Source organism: Scatophagus argus, chromosome 7, assembly GCF_020382885.2.
Source record: "Scatophagus argus isolate fScaArg1 chromosome 7, fScaArg1.pri, whole genome shotgun sequence".
Taxonomy (NCBI): Eukaryota; Metazoa; Chordata; class Actinopteri; family Scatophagidae; genus Scatophagus; species Scatophagus argus.
Genome location: NC_058499.1, coordinates 4,293,474 through 4,307,436, shown reverse-complemented (window position 1 = coordinate 4,307,436; position 13,963 = coordinate 4,293,474). Strand labels below are relative to the sequence as shown.

At 47.4% G+C, this 13,963-nt stretch overlaps 1 long non-coding RNA gene across 2 annotated transcripts in view; it reads right to left on the bottom strand.

The window, feature by feature from the left end:
- Positions 1 to 13,595, bottom strand: part of LOC124062572 — a 40,701-nt gene extending 27,106 nt beyond the window's left edge. For both annotated transcript variants that reach the window (XR_006843945.1, XR_006843946.1), the window contains exons 1-3: positions 13,288 to 13,595; positions 9,633 to 9,668; positions 2,862 to 3,113 (exon numbers count right to left, since the gene is read on the bottom strand). This is a non-coding gene — a long non-coding RNA (uncharacterized LOC124062572). The remainder of the gene's footprint in view (positions 1 to 2,861; positions 3,114 to 9,632; positions 9,669 to 13,287) is intronic.
- Between the last annotated feature and the right edge of the window lie 368 nt (positions 13,596 to 13,963).

The following is a 13,963-nucleotide window of genomic DNA, read 5'->3' as shown; positions in this document are numbered from 1 at the left end:
GCTGGTTGTGTCTCGGTTTTAGGAATGACATCATCTCCCCAAATAAAGCTTTGTGTTAGTATTAAACCACACACACACACACAAAAAGAAAAGAATAAAAGACTGTGAGTGGATGTTGAGGAACATGCTGTGATTTATCATACACGTGTGGGGTGACGTCAGGGCATAAATGCTCTCTTTGCAACGTCAGGGAAAACATGCTGCATGATACTGATGAAGATATGTGGACTATTAAAAAGTCCCATCAAAGCCATAATTTACAGTAATTATTCATATAGTTATATTTAGAGCTGCAGAGCACGTAAATAATGAGACGTCATGAGTCACAAGTCATTATGGATACTTATGATTAGATTGTGAGTATATCCTCGAAGCACAGAGTTACTGTGATCTGACCTGAAATCAGTCTATTCACACTGTCTAAAATCTATGAGTTAAAACAGCCCAAGTATGTATATTTGTTTAAAACAGACAGACAGTGAGGTTTTGATGACACCACAGTGTTACAGTAGCATCAACAACTGAACCAGGAGCACACCGAATACACCACAAATGCTTCCCACTATCTGATGGCTGACCATTTTGCATCCCCGCTTGAGTCACTGTGCTCTGACGTTAGAAATATCACCATCCTTAACTCAGTGCACAGGAAGGAAGCAACGGCGCGAGCATCGCGTTTAGGGATGTGCACTGAAGTGACGCAAGCGCACAACGCCAAAAGCAGTGGAGAATCATTTCAATAAAACACCAAGTAGCCAACAGACAAAATAGCTTTGTGATGTGATATTTAAAATATACAAACACACACACACACACACCCACACACATGCACACACAAGGCGGTTGTCACAGGAAAATTGCATACACAAATTCTTTTTATTCTGAGCTACACAACAAGTTTGAGGTGTCACCTTGGCCATTTTTTTTGTTGTTATTTTTAGAGGTGCACTTAAAGGATTAGTTCACCCAAATTCCAAACAAACATATTTTCTCACGCCGCCCTCGTGGTGCGTGGCCACGTGAAAAATGTGGTTTTATTTGCTCTTGTTTGTCTGCTCACACTCAGCATTGGAAAATTGCATTTAGAAATTTTACAGCAAGACATCTTAGAGTTTGTGTTACTCTGGTTAATAAACAGACCTTTCTTTCAACAGTTTTCACTGGAGCTACTCTGTGCTGAAGAAACAGTCCCAGAGACATATGTTGACTGTGTGTTTTGTGAATTTTCCTAATAAATTAGGACACTGAAAATACAATTGACAATGCTGTGAGCAATTTCCATTCACCTCCATTTTATCTGAAAACTTGCACAATAAGTATGTTTTGCTAATCTGGGTGAGCTAACCCTTTAAAGGTAACCTAAACCAAAATAATTTACTCTAACTTTAGCCAAGAATCACTTGCTGAACAAAGGAAAATGGCCGAAACCTGCTGTCATGCCATTCTGTGCTTTGTATTGAACATGTAGTGTGTTCCAAAAAGCAACGCTGTGTTACTTTTCACGCGACAAATTAAAATTCATGTTTTTTTCAGTGAAATGTCTGGTGTTCCCATCCACATACACACACATGCACACACACACGACAAAGCATCTACACTATCTGTTTTGTTGAGGTAACTGGCCAAGAGCTTGACTGTCAAACCTTCTCTTATCATCACTTTCTGGGGCTTATGAGGAGCACCTGAACGCATCATCAAACGCTTTGCAACAGGGATGCAAAATTGCTGCGATGACGTATCTCCCACAGTTTCCTGAAAGATCAGCTCAGGGGAAGCCTGACTGACGCTCAGTGACCAAAATACCTTCTATACATCAACATGTATCATCATATTTGCCATTAATTTTATCTGACATGTTTTTGACATGTTGAATTGAATTGATAATTGCTGCAATAATAAAATCTGCCCTATGGAAACAGAATGTTTTTGCTGCTTAAATTGCCTGATACCTACAGAGTTATTACGAGCGTTATTACAAGGACAAGTAAATCTAACATGACGTCGAGGTGTTGCCTGAACTGTCAACGATATGATGACTCACACTGAGAGGTGACAGAGCAGGTATTTGGGAGTGGACATTAGAGCTCATAGACATACAGTGGACGGTACAGTCAGTCGTAGGTTGACTTGCACACCTCAACCCCGCTCGAATATCATTAATAAACATTTCTGTTTCCTGGATATCTGTGGCCATCACACAGCGCTGCAGCCAACACTGACGCTGAATGCCGACATCAAATGCACGGCTGAACAGCTCAATGTGAACGGGGAGCCAACAGAAAAGTATGTCCCCCAAGTTAAACTGCAGCCAGAGCGCTGCTTTTTGACGTGACACTTACAATGTCAAACTGAACGGCAAACAGGAGGGTTTCTGCTGCGTTAGAAACAAGATACAATAACATGTGTATATTCATATGATCGTGGCCTTGTTCATCTTATGTTTCACAACAAACCTCAAATCCTGAGCAATATTATATTGATATGAAACGATACGTGGAAGCCAAGACAAACTATTAAGAGTATAGTAGTGACTATACTCTCTTCTATAGATATATGAGAATGTTTCTATTCTTCAGGTACAAAGATTTACCGACTGACACTTTTACGCATCAGTTTTGAATGAATTTGCCTGCCCATGTAGTCCAACATACAGGAGTGCACAACCAGCCTTGGTTCGTGCAATTTAAAGGCCTGCAATAAGTTAAAATGAGAGAAGAAAAGGAAGAAAGAAAGCCAGCACCACAACCCCTCCTGAAATCACAACCACCGAGCAGTCATAACGGAGCCTCACGCAAAATGCAATTTAAAGGGTGATTTGGGTTTGACGTCATCCTCTAACACATCTCAGGCCGTGCAATTACCTTTCTCGGGGTGTGGAAGAGGAGGAGGAGGAGGAGGAGGAAGGTCGGTGGGAAGGTCGGTGTCTCTCCCTCCGTCTCTGTGCGCTCCTCGGTGAAAACATCCAAAACGTGGGTCCCCCCCACCCCCACCCCAGCCTCTTGTTTAACTCCGGCGCACAGCTGGAGGCTCCCACGGCAGCGGCAGAGTCCAGGCGAGCGCACAAGTCACCTCATCTCCGTCTGTATTTTTGTTCCTGATGTCATTCTTCTCTCCTGCCAGACAGAAAGACAAGACACGCACGGTGAGATTTAACCGGCCATAAAGTTTGCGGGCGTGCGTGCGTGTAGTCCTCACACGGACTTGGGGGAAGAGATGTGATGCAAGCAGGGACGTGGAGACGGGTTGGGAAAGTTTATGACCTGCAGCGGCCGCAAACATAAACTCTGTCTGAAAAGTCTCCGTTTCTTACGCACCAGGTTGACATAAATCAATAAAGTCAAATGCGGTAATGACGTCACCCTCAAGAGAAACGTGGGTAAGTTGCCCCTTCAGTGTCCACTCACAACCCCACCAGAGTCAGCCTCCCGCATCGCGCACTAAACGACTTCTTGTGTCATTACTAACAACAGAGAAAACGCGAGGTGACGCCACGGGGTCAGAGGTCACGCAGTTTCCACGTACAGAAAACAACGTCATCTCTGTCTCCTTTGTCGTTTTTCGGGTTTTTCTTTCCGTCTCTTTCACGTACGCGCAATAAGGCGCTTTTAGGTTGGCCAGAGAGGAGCGCGGACGTTCATGCAGCTGCATCCCCTGTGCTTCACCTCGCAGCCTGCCCGGGCCTCCTGGTCTCAACGCTTTGCTCGTGGGCTGAGTCACATGTCACGCTCGGAGTACAGAGACGTCTGCTGGGATTTTCCTTTTCTTGTTATGTTTTTAAAGCAAGGTGTGCACATGTTGCTCGCTGCGTGTCCCTAACTTTCTTTTTTAACTTCTAGGATTTCTCTTCTGGTCGCTCTACTTCGTCCTCAACGGACCGGATATCTAAAGGGTTTCATTTTGATTTCAGTTACGTCACTTTGTGCTCTCTGACGTGCACGTTTCCCATCCTGACATGATGATTTTTTTTGCCAATCCTCAGGCCTGTAAGCCACAGGTCTTACAGCAGTGAAAGAGGTCTGATGTTTCATAGCGCGCGTCCTTTATGAGTGGGCCTGCGGTCCCTCCACCCTCCTCAGACAACACATGGCCGCTTTTTAGCCCTATATTGCATATATTAGTATAAGTAATGATTATTCACACTGATGCTCCCTTCAACTGTGATGGGACAGCAGGGAGCAAACTAAGCATGATGTGCTTTTCTTCTCCAGGCTAAACTGAATTGCATCTTCTTTCGTTCTTTTTACTCTGTCTTTTAACACAGGGAGCGCTCATCTCTGACTTTTGTTTTCATCGGTGTGATCACTTTGCGTGCACACATCACTCCTAATGCTCCTAATGCACATGGCTGGAGTTTGTCTGTGCTGCAGAACTTGTGAGCATGTTGGCAGACTCGTCAAGCTGTAGAGATTTCGGGTTGTTTTGTCGTCGTCGACCCCCCCCCCCCCCCGACCCAGGCTCTTACTGTTTTGATTGTGGTGGGTCAGGCTGAACGGACGTGGTCGTGTCCGGTTCTCTGTGTGCTCTTTGTGGGGACATGGAACAGCAGTGGTGGGCGATGCTTGAGGTGGATTAACTACTATTCACAAAACTGGGAGGGAGACACATGTACGTTTCCACTGTGTGTGTGTGTGTGTGTGTGTGTGTGTGTGTGTGTTAATGGGGAGGCTGCGTGGATGCTTGCACGGAGGCCACACACATACACACACACGAGCCACTACACGGTCAGTGTATGAGGCAGCGATTGCAGATGTTACTTGTACCTCTCCCATCTGCCAATCCGAGCTGCTCCCTATATTAGGATGGCCTTGTTGGGGAATCCCTTGCATATGCACTTTGCTTACAGTGGAATGTGTGTGTGTGTGTGTGCGTGTTCATGTTTCCCACATTAATTTTTTTTTCTGGAAGAAATTATGGGTTCGGTGACGTCCAAACAAAGTAACACCCCACCCTCCAAAAGACAGACACACACACACACACACTCTCTCTCCACTGTTTTGCCCACGTGCAACTTGTTCATTGCAAGGGTCTCCCCGTGTTTACACTCTGCTCTGCTGGGGGCCACTGTCACTTGTTCAGTGTGGGACGGGGGATGGGGTGGGGGCGTGTTTGGCTGAAATAATGACTTAATTTTGCATGGCTGAAACTTTTGGGTCCAACGATATGTTTGTTGACAGAAATAACCAAAATAATCTTTTTTTTGGACACTGAGGCACGCAAGAGTTTGAGCAAAACTTGGGTGCGACGTGGCTGCAGAGCTTCGCCACAATTTCTAACAAAGAGGAAAACTGTTGACTAGAAAAAATATCTTTGACACACGCAGGGGCTGAAAAGCAACCGTGACAAAAACGCCACTACTGTGGCAATGACCAAAATAACAAGAGTAAATAAGGACAACACTAAAACAAAAAGAAAATTCGAGGAGAAAAAAGGAAACAAGCCCTTAAAAAATTAAAGGTTGTAAAATTCCACGAGTGGAGCCGTCTTCCGATGTCGATGTCTCGGCGCGGCGATTGCGCCCTCCGCAAATGCTTTTTGGGGTAAGGGCTTCCCAGATTAATAGTTATGAACAGCAAGCCCAGACCGCAAAAAGATTCGTGAAGGACATTATCTGCTGCTGCTGCCGCCATCCGACGGAGTCTCCGTGACACCCGGGGAGTGTTGCTCTCTTTTCGCTTCCGTGAATTCATCTCCCATCCCGGTTCGGTTGATTGTATCTCCAGCCATCGGCAACCCGAGGCGAGTGTGTCCCCCCGACACACACTAAGAGTGTGTCTGTATTGGGAGGGGGGTGTTAGAGGATGGAGAGAAAGAGAGAAAGAGAGAAAGAGAGGAAAAAAAGGGGGGGGTCTCCGGATGCCAAGGCTGCTGCTGCAACTGAGAGCTGTCCAAGGTCCTTTCGCTTTGATTCCCCACTCCTTCTCCAGTTTGAATTCTCCACTATCTCCCCCCCATCCTCGCTCTCTCCCTCTCTATGTCTCTACCTCACATTTTCGTCTCCTCTATTTTCTTTCTTTTTTTCTCATCCAAACGCTCGGATGTGCAAAGCCCGTGCGATCACAGGGAGCTGTGCATCGATGCGTTTTGTTGTCAGTGTGCCCTCTCTCCCTCTCTCTGTGTTATATTCCCTGGTCCGTGGTGTGTCTCCGTATAGTGAAGCGCTGGCTCTCTGCAGCCGCTCCAGAGCTCTGGGTGAGGAGAGAGCAAGGCTGTAAACTGCTGGCAATAAATAGAGAGCAGGGAGGGATCTTATTGGAGAAAGCAAAGCTCGTCATCAACCAATCGGCGTCTCGCTCATATAGGGACCCCCCTTTTTGAAAAAAATAGACAGGGCTAACCAAATTGTGATCTATACCAGAGAAAGTGTATACTTATATGCACTGATGTGGAGATATCAGCATTTGAGGCGGTTATTTGTTAATATGCATCTCTTTTTTTTTCTTAAATGTTTTTTTTTTTGGCGTTTGCAGGGCGTCTAGCGAGGCTGCAAAACTGACCGTCGCCCCAGTCGGGTTTATGTCGTGATAAAGAACACTAAATCACGGCAACAGTAATAATAAACAAGATATGTGACAAGCAAGGATGAGCCATTTTAGCCTGATCACAAAGAATCGTCCACCCCTCCTCCCCTTACGCGCCAGCTTATAGGAAATGCAAACATACCAAGCAGGGAATATATATAAATATATATATAAATATAAGAATGAAAATAAGAGTTTGTATGTCGACAAAGCGTGGGAAGCTCTCACACCCCTCCACATGGCATCACAACATAGCAAGAAGCATCTGAGGCGACTCATGATCACCTATAGAGTTCACCGGAGGGAACCACTGGAGAAACGACACGGGGGTCTCCGAACTGCAACATCAGTCCGGAGCCACAACGATCCAGGCATTTAAAGGCTGGAACCAAACGGAATAAAGTATTTTATCACCACTAGGATGTACTGCAGCACTTTGCAGCTTATACAGCAACAAATGTACAACTTAACAAAACAACAACACGGTTTCTGACCGTCGCATCAAGAGTTAATCACGACCGTAGCCACTCGTCCTCACACGCTCTGAGTTCAAACAATCTTTAATATGTTTTGGGTTTTTGTTGTTTTGTTGTTTTTTCTTTGAGGGGGGATTTAGCAAAAAATAAAAAAAGAAATGAATGAAATAGAATAACTTACCTGTTTTTTCTGCAACAGTTCCATTAGTTTTTCAGAAGCCATTTCAATACCCCCCCCCCCCCCCCCAAACAACCCTCAACCTCCCCCTTCCACGGAGCTGCAAGTTACTGTGCCGAGGTGGAGGCCGGGTCACGTTCTGGATCCGGACCCCCTTCTTCTCTGCTCCCCCCTGTTTGTACCGGATTTGATCCCGGTTTGATCCCCCTCACCCCACCCCACCCTCCTCTTCCTCTTCTCCCACCCTCCCTTCTCCATCCACACCGCCCCACTATCACTGATGAAACTCGTCTGCATTCAAGTTAGCTGCCAGCATGCCAGCAAGCGGCAGAGCTCACACTAAAAACAAGCTTCGGGGAGAAATGAGATATTGGGGATTGAAGAGGGCTGGTGCGAAGGGTTAGGGAAATGGTTAGTGCATAGACTGGATCTAAAGCCCACCCCAGACCCAAATCCCCCCGCACCCCTCCAGACCCCCCCCCCCTTTCCTGGTGTGGGTATTTTTTTTATTGGGTGGTCTTTTCATTTGCAACCCAGTCAGTCACGATTCTCCCCCACCGTCTGCACTGCACAGTGACTGCCTCTCCTGACGCAGCCAACGCGCACATTACTCACTTTAGCAGTCACGACTCGGGAATCCGTGTTGTTTCCACCGAAATTACACACTCGGTGTTGAATTATTGATCAAGATGTGGCCCCTCGAGTCGGTATTTGCGTGTTTTGATCGACGAAGAATCACAGAGTTGTTGTTTTTTTGACGTGTTTTGGGGAGGTAGAGGAATCTATCGGAGATGAAGTACAATCGGGATTTCGCATGACTAAGACAGGTGGTCGATATAGCCCCCCCCCCCCAACCCCCCTAAACCCCATCTTTGGCGCCTTAGACGGCTTTCAAAATACTGGGAAAAACTGGCCAAAGTCGTGCACGGACTGGGACTGGGGGGAGCGCGGTTCCTGCTTCCCAGTCGGGCTGCAGAAATGTGCAGACGCCTGTAGCCTATTCCATCATCTTGCCGGTCCGGGTCGCTAATTCAACGCTGATACTTTAATTAGAAGGTTGATTCCTTCAAATTCTCTCTCTCTTGGAGTAGAGGCGATAATAGCGACGCCCCCCTTCGCCTCCTGCGCGCCCTCGCTGTCGCTAAAGTTGTTGTGATGGGAGCTCCTAAAGCGAAACCTAAAGATTAATCTTAAGTTACGCGCGTCTTGCTGAACTCCAGCCATGAATATCAGCTATTTTTTTATTTTTTGTCATTATTATTATTATTGCCACTTTCTCAAAAATCTGGTCAGCGCACTGCAGACTGAACACTGACTACACGGCTCCTGGTAATTTTAACGCGACCGGCAAAGTTGCTTCACTTCAACAGGGGTTGAATTGGTAAAGAAATCAGACTGATTCCTTTGTGAGGTGGTCAGCCGCGGGAGGAAACGACGGGACTGATGTGAGCAGGGAAAGAGCTGATCCAAGGGGGTCCGGCTGCTGCCTGCCTGCCTGCCTGCCTGCCTGCCTGCCTATGGCATCCGATGAGGCCGTTCAAACTATACAGGCGGGAAAAACTCTGTTATAGCATCTTTTCGAGTCTAATTTCTCCCCTCAGTCAGCGCAGGTGATTTAAAGGAGGCGGGGGTGGTTCAGGATTTCTCCTCCGGCGTCGCTTCAGGAAACGAGGATTCACTCAGAATAGATGCTGTTGGTTTCCAAGCAGGAGAAAATAAAGCTTTTGGTGGCCAGGAACGACACCAGGCACCCCCCGCACACACACACACAAACACACACACACACACACACACACACATACACACACACACACAGGCAAACACACCACCACTAGCTACAGCCCACTACCGCCACTTGGTGTGGTTTCAGCACCATTGCTGCTGGACAGCTCCCGGGTTTCCCCATGCGGTGCGCCTGGTCTCTGCTGCAGCAACAGCTCCTTCACTTCACTTCACTCCCTCCTCTCCTCCTCTCCTCCTCTCGCTCCTCCACCGCCGATTCTCTGTCACTACGACTCCTCTTAAAAACAAGAATACGGAAGGGAAAGGCGTCCTTTAACGCTCATCAGAGAAGGGTTTCCCTCGCTTTCGCGGTTAAGCATGGAGATGGGAGGGAAAAAATAAATATGTGATAGAGACTCAACAGCGCCAACAGACAAAGGGAGTTTTTGCACTTGGTTATTTACCAAAAGGGGTGATTCCTACTCTGCAGGAAGGGTTGCTCTATGCTTCGGCTCTACAGTCAAACATGGCTGGTAAAGCATGTCGATAAAAATCCATGCCTACGGCCGGGAGTCAGGTGTTTTGTTTTGTTTTGTTTTGGGGTTTTTTGACGTGCATGAGACAGAGGAGGACGCAAAATTGGGAGAAGAGAAACGGCAAAGGCACACGGGAGCATGCACTACCAAACACACAAAAGTACACGGAATTCAACATTGCATGTGCAAATGTCTCACTCACCGAGGTGCAGCCAGCCAGCCACGTCCTGATCCTAAACTGGAGAAAGAGAAACACAGACAAAGACTGAGATTTTAGTGAAAACCCTCAACAAGAGTCTGGAAGAAATGCAACAGATTAAGTCCTCCATTTGTTATTATGTAGGCTTACAGTGGCACGTCCAAGTTTGCTCAGGATCGCCTCCCTTTTTATACAAGTGATACCCGTCTGTCTATTTCTGGCGCACGATCAAAACTATGATGCTATTTTTAGGTCACAGTACGAGGAAGGAGGGAAAAAAACACTCGCAAAAGGCATCGCTTAGGAACGTTACGTGAAGTGCATGTAATATAAATTAATTTTGCCTCTCCAACTCTGCACAAGAGCCCCGATTCCCCTCCGTTGCATCATTGCAGTGTTTTTTTTTTTTTTTGAAGGGGGGGGGTATGCCTTCAACAGCACCACCACCTCCTGCTGATCCCTAAAACACACTACTTTCAGCCTCAACAACTAAAATCTGGAACTCGTCGTCGCTGCCAATATTATCGGCAATATTTGATGTCTTGTCGCCCTCTTCAGAAGCTTCTAGTCTCAGCGTCACTTCAGCAGCTGAAACTCATGGACGCAAAAATAGGTCCAAATGCTGATGAACGCCGATTACCCGATGCTCCCTGCGAGATTTTCTTTTTTCTTTTAGTCGACGGAGCGCTGTAAAATTTAGTAATTAAGCTTTGCTGACAAGAAGGAGAAAAATAATAAATAAAAAGCCGTTTTTTTTTTGTTGAAGGGCTGCGTCAGTTACTAGGCATTGACGTCACGTTTAGATTCTCTCACTTTACAGCCCGTAGAGCCTGATTAAAGACACTGGCGCTCTGTGATCATCTCCTCGCCAATGTGCCGTGGAAAACATGAGTGACTAAACAGGAAAATATTACAGGTGGATAATGTGGTGTGGACTCGTGGAAACTGCAGCTTTTGGAGAAGGTTATCTCCTGGTAAAAACCCTCCTCTAATGCTGGAGCATCTGGGTTTCCATCCAGTCTCCCTCCCTCGCTTCCTTCCTCCCTCCCTTCCTCCCCTTGTCTCCATACCCCCCCCCCCCCCCCAAAAGCACTGGTGGTGGTAGGGGGGGGGGATATATGGAGAATTTTTATCCCAGCATCCAGTGCATTTGGCGGGGAAAACGCTGCATCTGTACGGCGATTAAGGAGAGGAAAACACATCGTGCTGAGCCACTGCCTCCTCCATCTCCTATAGTCACTGGCCGTGCCCACGCACCAGACCCCGCTCACCCATGGACAGACCCACGGGGAGCGCACACTGGTCCATGCAAGCGCGCACAAACAAACCTCCCTCCACAGTATGTTCTGTCTCTCACCCCCCCACCCCCCCTTCAATATCTATAACACTTTTGCTGTGAGACCCTCTCCACACACCCCACGCCGTCCATCTGCACTCATGCCGCGTGGAGATTCACGAGACTGCACGGGATGGGATGGGGTGGGCTAAAAGGGGATGGTGTTGGTATTGGGGTTTAAAGTTATAGGTGGTGAGCATCCACTGAGTGGCAGCTACCTAGAAAAGTCGGTTCTGAGAAGGGAAAAGGGCTGCGCCCGTCGCATCGGCTTGTGCTATTTTTATCCCTGCCTGTAGGCCAACTGTATGTCCGTGACTGCTGGCGAGTGCATGTATGGGGACAGACACACAGAGCGGATTTAGCATGTCAAGTACACCGAGAAAACCAGCACAAGGATTCACAACAATGCAATAAAGAAAAGGGAGATCTGGATATTTTGGCATCCGTTTCTGTCTTATGCCCCCCCAAGAAAAAAAAAGAAAATCAAGTACGAGAAGATGAGACAATAGTCAAGAAGGTCTGGGCCATTTACTTAACACACAAGCCACCACAAGTCACCCTAGACACCCAGACTCACATGGACAGGCACACACAGTTCCCTGTAGTCCATAACCATTCAATCAAAGAGGGAGCAGTATCAATGGGAGCTGCAGCCGAGGTCCCTCAGTGCAGTGCGCCATGATCACCGCGTGATGTCGACAAACTCAGCCAGAGATCCTCTCGATTCTCACCCCGCCCCCCTCCCCCCTTAAAAAAATATGCACTCCTGACTCCTGCAAGTTGCAAGCCGCTGCAGACTTCTCTTTTGGTTTCCTTTGTGAAGCATGTCTCAGACTTCACCTCACGCTGTGAGGGACGGAGCGTGATGAATTACTGACGGCTTACTGACAGGCGGCGTGCATCCCGCACTTTAACACAACCGCACAGCTCAATAAGCTGAAGTCAGAAATGTTTAAATCTAAAACCACCTCTAAATCAAGCTGCCCATTTGAGACGACTTATGCAGCTTCAGGATTTTTCAGGAACTCGTTCAAATCGTTCTGCCACTTTAAAAAAAAAAAAAACAGTTGATCTTTGGTGATTCTTTACGTTATTCCCCACTTATTCCGCACTCTTTTACAGTCATAAATTAACTTTTGCTGCGTTGGTGAAACGAGGGCGCAGCTTAAATCTGTGCTGAACTCAACTGAAGCGCGAAACCGGGTGCTGTCCGTGGTCCTGAACAACTCAGTCGTCTCGAATTTTCTCACAACCTCCCTGCTGCTGCACGAAAACGCATCTGCAGCTCATACAACACGCGTCACGGTCAGCTGAAACGGATGCTTCGAGCGCAAAGTTGGCGAAGATGCAGGATTTGCAGAGGCAGTTAACTCAGCTGTCACGAGAAAGAACACGACAAGATGCAAGTGGCCGCAAAACGCGTGGACTGACGCAAGTCCGCTGCGGAAAGTTGTTTACAAGTGGAGAACTAAAGGCGCCTTAGCTCTAAGCTTTGTCGATAACAAGTATACGTGAATGAGGAGCTGTCACGCTCTCTCTCTCTCACACACACACACACACGCTTTACTGGCACTAAAGGACGGAAGACAGTGTCTTCAAAGCATTCAATTGTATCACAGATATTAGAAACATGAGAAACAGGGTCTGAAATGTGACATTTGTCCTAAGTTTCCGTCTCTGTCGGAGTTGTTACCAGGCATCTCAGCAAGAGCAGGCAGCCTAAAGCAGAGGATCCCCAACACGTGAACACTCCTACGCATTACCGCAGCCCGCTCTCTTTGAGAGTCTGCACAATCCCAGCCGTTGCCAATATGCATACACACACAAAACCAAGAACCCCTTCCTGAGTACTGTTCCATTACTGTGTTTATAGCCTGGTCGTTCCCGGAGAAAACAACGCGTGTGTAACCACCGGCATGCCCTGCGGTGATCTTAAATAAAGTCACCCTGCATGTTTCATGTGCAGCAAGTCTGATAGATGCGTACTTATCAACTCTTTCAGGCAAGAATCTACGGTTATAAGAAAATATATGTTTCCCATTTCCCAAAAAGACCGACGTGCTCACCCAATTCAGATCATTGTGTCAAAAAAGATGTACTCAGACTAGAAGCGACGAGTAACCTGACCGGAGATGGCGTACCCCGCCACTACATTCCTGCTCGTGAGGGTGCTACTACCCTCGTCCTCAGTTCAACCGGTAATCAGCGAGACTCTCAGTCCCAACATATCCGCGCATGGTCTAACTGCAAACTTCCCCTCACTAGTAGCCAACAGCACACTCTGGGTCGGGATTCTCACCGTCTACAAAAGAAATCACTTACCTTTTCGATTTGGATTTTCTGCCTCTCTTTTTAAACTCTTTTAGTGGCTTTGTGCAGGCTGAGACAGAGAGAGGAGACACACACACACAGAGAGAGACAGAGTAAAAAGCAGGGCAGCCTACAGTCTCTGCTCCTGCGTCAGGATGGAGAAAGCGGGTCAGTCCGACGTGCGTCGTCTCTCTGGTCTGTCGTGGACTAAAATATTTTGGTGTTGCCATTCAGGATTCAAGGAGCCAGCTCAAAGGTAAGGTGGGTTGGTTGGGTCGTGGTGTTGGGAGGGGTGAAGTGTTTCGGGAGTGAATAGGTGGCGGCGGTGGTTGGGGGGAGGGGGGAGGAGTACACAGAGTTACAAATGTGAGCCAGCTGACAGAAAGGGCCCGCCAAATCAGGGGGACTTTACGCAATTGGGGAGGCGCGCCACACGATTCACTTCACTGCATAAACGCTCTCTCTTTCTCTCTCACTGTCTGTGTGTGTACGTCTGCGTCTGCGTGTGCGTGTGTGTGTGTGTGTGTGTGTGTGTGTGTGTGTGTGTGTGTGTGAATGACTTCCAGACAGATACGGAAAGCATGAATGGGGCAGGAGAAGCGCGACTGAGTCCGCGCTATTACCGATCCAAACCCACTGGGAAACGAATAAATCAGGCGCAATTTAAAAAAAAAAAAAAAAAAAAAAA